The following is a 6,862-nucleotide window of genomic DNA, read 5'->3' as shown; positions in this document are numbered from 1 at the left end:
GTATCAGCCTGGATGGTAATGTACCAGCTTGGACTGTGGTGTATCAGCCTGGACGGTGGTGTACCAGCCTGGACGGTAATGTACCAGCTTGGACTGTGGTGTATCAGCCTGGATGGTGGTGTACCAGCCTGGACGGTAGTGTGGCAGCCCGGACGGTAATGTACCAGCCTGGATGGAAGTGTACCAGCCTGGACGGTAGTATACCAGCCTGGACGGTGGTGTACCAGCCTGGACGGTAATGTACCAGCCCGGACTGTGGTGTATCAGCCTGGATGGTGGTGTACCAGCCTGGACGGTAGTGTGGCAGCCCGGACGGTAATGTACCAGCCTGGATGGAAGTGTACCAGCCTGGACGGTAGTGTGGCAGCCTGGACGGTGGTGTACCAGCCTGGACGGTAATGTACCAGCCTGGACGGTGGTGTACCAGCCTGGACGGTAATGTACCAGCCTGGACGGTGGTGTACCAGCCTGGATGGTAGTGTACCAGCCTGGACGGTGGTGTACCAGCCTGGACGGTAATGTACCAGCCTGGACGGTGGTGTACCAGCCTGGATGGTAGTGTACCAGCCTGGACGGTGGTGTATCAACCTGGACGGTGGTGTACCAGCCTGGACGGTGGTGTATCAACCTGGACGGTGGTGTACCAGCCTGGATGGTAGTGTACCAGCCTGGACTGTGGTGTACCAGCCTGGACGGTGGTGTACCAGCCTGGACGGTAGTGTGGCAGCTTGGACTGTGGTGTACCAGCCTGGACGGTGGTGTACCAGCCTGGACGGTGGTGTATCAACCTGGACGGTAATGTACCAGCCTGGACGGTAGTGTATCAGCCTGGACGGTGGTGTACCAGCCTGGACGGTGGTGTACCAGCCTGGACGGTAATGTACCAGCCTGGATGGTAATGTACCAGCCTGGACGGTAATGTACCAGCCTGGACGGTAATGTACCAGCCTGGACGGTGGTGTATCAGCCTGGACGGTAATGTACCAGCCTGGACGGTGGTGTATCAGCCTGGACGGTAATGTACCAGCCTGGACGGTAATGTACCAGCCTGGACGGTAGTGTACCAGCCTGGACGGTAATGTACCAGCCTGGACGGTAATGTATCAGCCTGGACAGTAGTGTATCAGTCTAGGTGAATTCCTGCTCTCTACTACCAACTCATTGTGTGAGTATAACGCATGCATGCCACACCACACACACACACACACACACTCAATATAGATACGCACACATCAAATCAAAGTTTATTTCAAAGTTGATCAAATCAAAGTTTATTTGTCACGTTCACCTTACAGTGAAATGCTTACTTACAGGCTCTAACCAATAGTGAAAAAAAAGGTATAAGGTGAACAATATGTAAGTAAAGAAATAAAAACAACAGTGAAAAACATTAGCGAGGCTATAAAAGTAACGAGGCTACATACAGACACCGGTTAGTCAGGCTGATTGAGGTAGTATGTACATGTAGATATGGTTTTAAAGTGACTATGATGATATATGATGAACAGAGAGCGTAAAAGAGGGGTTGGCGAGTGGTGGGTGGCGGGACACAATGCAGATAGCCCGGTTAGCCAATGTGCGGGAGCACTGGTTGGTCGGGCCAATTGAGGTAGTATGTACATGAATGTATAGTTAAAGTGTTTATGCATATCTGATAAACAGAGAGTAGAAGCAGCGTAAAAGAGGGGTTGGGGGGGGCACACAATGCAGATAGTCCAGGTAGCCATTTGGTTACCGGTTCAGGAGTCTTATGGCTTGGGAGTAAAAACTGTTGAGAAGCCTTTTTGTCCTAGACTTGGCACTCCGGTACCGTTTGCCATGCGATAGCAGAGAGAACAGTCTATTACTGGGATGGCTGGGGTCTTTGACAATTTTTAGGGCCTTCCTCTGACACCACCTGGTGTAGAGGTCCTGGATGGCAGGCAGCTTTGCTCCAATGTTGTACTGGGACGTACGCATTACCCTCTGTAGTGCCTTGCAGTTGGAGGCCGAGCAATTGCTATACCAGCCAGCCAACAAGCCAGCCAGCCAGTCAGCCAGGGACAAGAGAGGCCATGCAGCCAACCAGCCAAGGACAAGAGAGGCCAGGCAACCAACCAACCAGGGACAAGAGAGGCCAGCCAGCCAACTAGCCAACCAGCCAGCCAGCCAGCCAACTAGCCAACCAGCCAGCCAGCCAGCCAACTAGCCAACCAGCCAGCCAGCCAGCCAGCCAATTAGCCAACCAGCCAGCCAGGGACAAGAGAGGCCAACCAGCCAGCCAACAAGCCAACCAGCCAGTCACCCAACCAGGGAGTTACAGAAGAACATGCAACACTGTATGTCAGGCTTTCCTCTAGCACGCCACATGTATCCTCAGAGTAATGGAATGTGGTGGAGTTTGAAAAAAAAGCAGCCAACCAGCCAGCCAGCCAACCATTCAGGGACAAGAGAGGCCAGCCAACCAACCATCCACGGACAAGAGAGGCCAGCCAGCCAACCAGCCAACCAGGGACAATAGACAATGCCAGTTCACACTGCACTATATATTCTGCGTCTGAGCTGGGATTCAAACAGGCAACACTCTGGATGCTGGCCCGCCTCTCTAACCTCTAGGCTACCTTATGCAATTAATGTAGTCTATTCAGTAGCTATAACTCAGCAAAGAAACCCTCTGGCTTTCCGTGTGTTTTAAAAAAAACTCCACCACATTCCATTACTCTGAGGATACAGCATCCAGTGTTGCATGTTCTTCTGTAACTCCCAAAAGAACATGCACAGGACACACTGTACTGGACAGGCCTATAGGAGCTATGCAGGCAGATTCCAGAGGTGACTGATTCATGTGTCTATAATACTTTAATCTACCATGACAGACTGTCTGTGGACATAGCTACGTACAATACCTTCTAGACATGTACTGGTTGCGTGACAAATTCTTATGGTATTGTATGAACATTCTGGGTATAATGTGGCAATAGAGCTTATTAACTCCTGAGAAATTGGTCAAGTACCGTTATGTAGCTTCTCAAATCCACTTTAATGACATCAAGAGCTCTAAATGAAGTGTGCAATTCTTATCCATTACTTTGGGTACAGTACATGCTTAACTAAATGACATAGATAGAAAATTAGGCGTTCATGTGAGTTACATAACTCAAGATCACAAGCAAGCAAGTTGTGTCCTGGTCAAGTTCTTTTTTTGATAGGTGTCAGTCTAGTTTGTTCTATGTTAATACGTTTCTCACTGCAAAACTTCCACTGGTAGCAGTGGACATGTGAGTCAGATGTTAGTCAGGATATGAGGCAGTAGAGCAGAAGTTTAGAGATAGGGCCTGGACACAAATTCAGAGAAATTACCTGCTCCTTTTCTATGCACTTCTCTTTAAACAGTAACATGCAAAACATAAACAAGAGAGCCAGAGGGATTCCACAGAGAAATTAGAGAATACATTTTACATAAAAAATAAAAAATACACATTATATCAATGCAAATACAGACTTGTAGCGAACACATTTTTCAGGTATATATTTAGAAATCAAGCTATTATACAGATATAATCTATGGATAATCTCAAAGGAGGTCTCCTTTACTTTATTGGTCACCATAAATGTGTGTGGAGTGACTCAAGCACAGCGCCAGTTTACATCAAACGATGAATCCCAACAAAATATAGCAGAGGGAATACACTTCCTGTCGAAAATATCCCTTAATAAACGATTGTTGAAATTCTTATCTAGTAGACCTATGCCATTCACCTGGATATCACTTACAATGGGAGATATGACAAAATATGCATTATTCTGAAGTAAAGTTTTTATCCCACTAGGTATAGCTTTAATAACAGTGTCATATTCCTTGCTTGAAACCTCAAAGTTGAATCTTTCCATAAATTATCTCCACGTAAATAGATTCCTACTAATACTAGCTAATTGGCTGACAAGGACAATGTTTTTTGAGAACCAGTTACGGTAAAATATCATCTTGTTTCTTTGAAATATCGACCCATTTTTCCAACATAAAACATTTATGAGGTGAAAAGTTGTGTTTAAACCGCAAAGCCCAGCACATTAAAGCCTGCATGTGAAAATCCGCCAATTTCACAGGATGTTCCTATGCACTTCTCAGTAGTTGGTATTCAGATTTACTGTTACGGGCCTTACAGGCATAGTTTCCTTGCCTGCACTGAATAAATGTAATTCAACCACTGAAAAGCCTCCCACTTGCTGGCAAACAGATTTTCTCAAGGAGTTTTCATTCAATAGGGTTTTCATTTATCTGAAGCCATACCTTTAAATATGGTGTACCTTTTAGTTAGTATTTTGTTGACAGACCCAATTTAATATATAGAGAGAACAGGTTCAGTATAGTAGGGATCAATGAAAGCAAGCCATCTAAATATATGCATATCAGTCTCCGTCTTCTGCACCAACTGGTAGATGTAAAAATACTCTGATCTTGTAAATGATTTAGGGTTAGGAAAGTACTTATGAATCATAAAAGAACTGGTTTGGAGAGGCTTTACACACGAAAGAAAGAAAACGGTGGTTTGATTCATTTTGAAAATTGCCACATTCAGTTCTTTAATTCATGGTAATGTTGGAAGATAAGTGTACATATAATTCTAGTAGGGAGAATAGTGTACAATAGTAGGCTACACCCTCGTCTATTGCCTGCACTAACCATGGAACTCTGTGATGTCACATCCAAGTATAGGCTACACCCTCGTCTATTGCCTGGACTAACCATGGAACTGTGTGATGTCACATCCAAGTATAGGCTACACCCTTGTCTATTGCCTGGACTAACCATGGAACTGTGTGATGTCACAGCCAAGTATAGGCTATACCCTCGTCTATTGCCTGGACTAACCATGGAACTGTGTGATGTCACAGCCAAGTATAGGCTATACCCTCGTCCATTGCCTGGACTAACCATGGAACTGTGTGATGTCACAGCCAAGTATAGGCTATACCCTCGTCTGATGGTCGATACTGATAGTGGCTAAAAATGTAACATGATAGAAACAGGAGACAGAGAAAGTCGGGGTAGCCTATAATTAAGACATTTGACAGTGCACATCCCTGCAAGTTAAAAGGCCACACAGTTAAAATCCTGCATAATGGCACAGCATTTCATCAACTTTAGCGTGGGAACGCTGATACAGTTGAAGTCGGAAGTTTACATACACTTTAGACAAATACATTTAAACTAAGTTTTTCACAATTTATGACATTTAATCCTAGTAACAATTCCCTGTTTTAGGTCCGTTAGGATCACCACTTTGTTTTAAGAATGTGAAATGTCAGAATAATAGTAGAGCGTATGATTTATTTCAGCTTTTATTTCTTTCATCACATTCCCAGTGGGTCAGATGTTTACATACACTCAATTCGTTTTTGGTAGCATTGCCTTTAAATTGTTTAACTGGGTCAAACATTTCGGGTAGCCTTCCACAAGCTTTCCACAATAAGTTGGGTGAATTCTGGCCCATTCCTGACAGAGCTGGTGGAACTGAGTCAGGTTTGTAGACCTCCTTGCTCACACACACTTTTTCAGTTCTGCCCACACGTTTTCTATAGGATTGAGGTCAGTGCTTTATGTTGGCCACTCTAATACCTTGACTTTGTTGTCCTTAAGCCATTTTGCCACAACTTTGGAAGTATGCTTGGGGTCATTGTCCATTTGGAAGACCCATTTGCGACCAAGCTTTAACTTCCTGACTGATGTCTTGATATGTTGCTTCAATATATCCACATAATTTTCCTGCCTCATGAAGCCATCTATTTTGTGAAGTGCATCAGTCCCTCCTGCAGGAAAGCATCCCTCACAACATGATGCTGCCATGGTGTTCTTCGGCCTGCAAGCCTCACCCTTTTTCCTTCAAATATAATGATGGTCTTTATGGCCATTTTTGTTTCATCAGATCAGAGGACATTTCTCCAAAAAGTTCATCTTTGTTCCCATGTGCAGTTGAATACCGTTGTCTGGGTTTTTTATGGAGGTTTTGGAGCAGTGGCTTCTTCCTTGCTGAGCGGCCTTTCAGGTTATGTCGATATAGGACTCGTTTTACTGTGGATATAGATACTTTTGTACCTGTTTCCTCCAGCATCTTCACAGGGTCTTTTGCACTTTTCTCACCAAAGTAGCGTCTCCTTCCTGAGCGGTATGACGGCTGCGTGATCCCATGGTGTTTATACTTGCCTACTATTGTTTGTACAGATGAACGTGGTACCTTCAGGCATTTGGAAATTGCTCCCAAGGATGAACCAGACTTGTGGAGGTCGACAATTATTTTTCTGATCTTTTCATTTTCTCATGATGTCAAGCAAAGAGGCACTGAGTTTGAAGGTAGGCCTTGAAATGCATCCACAGGTACACCTCCAAATGACTCAAATGATGTCAATTAGCCTATCAGAAGCTTCTAAAGCCATGACATCATTTTCTGGAATTTTCCGAGCTGTTTAAAGGCACAGTCAACTTAGTGTATGTAAACTTCTGACCCACTGCAATTGTGATACAGTGAATTATAAGTGACATAATCTGTATGTTAACAATTGTTGGAAAAATTAACTGTGTCATGCATAAAGTAGATGTCCTAACCAACTTGCAAGAACTACAGTTTGTTAACAAGAAATTTGTGGAGTGGTTGAAATACAAGTTTTAATGACTCCAACCTAAGTGTATGTAAAATTCTGACTTCAACTGCATGTTTGATATGCTTCAGTTTACCTCCATATGACTGGTTTCACATGTCTCTAGAAATTATAAGGTAAAATATATCTAAAACAATTTGTATTTGTATTTATTATGGATCCACATTACACTACTCTTCCTGGGGTCCACTGACATAAGACAGTTAAAAACAGTTTAAAATATTAC

The sequence above is a fragment of the Oncorhynchus kisutch genome, linkage group LG23, assembly GCF_002021735.2.
Source record: "Oncorhynchus kisutch isolate 150728-3 linkage group LG23, Okis_V2, whole genome shotgun sequence".
In the NCBI taxonomy this organism is placed as follows: Eukaryota; Metazoa; Chordata; class Actinopteri; order Salmoniformes; family Salmonidae; genus Oncorhynchus; species Oncorhynchus kisutch.
Note: the sequence above shows the minus strand (reverse complement) of the source record.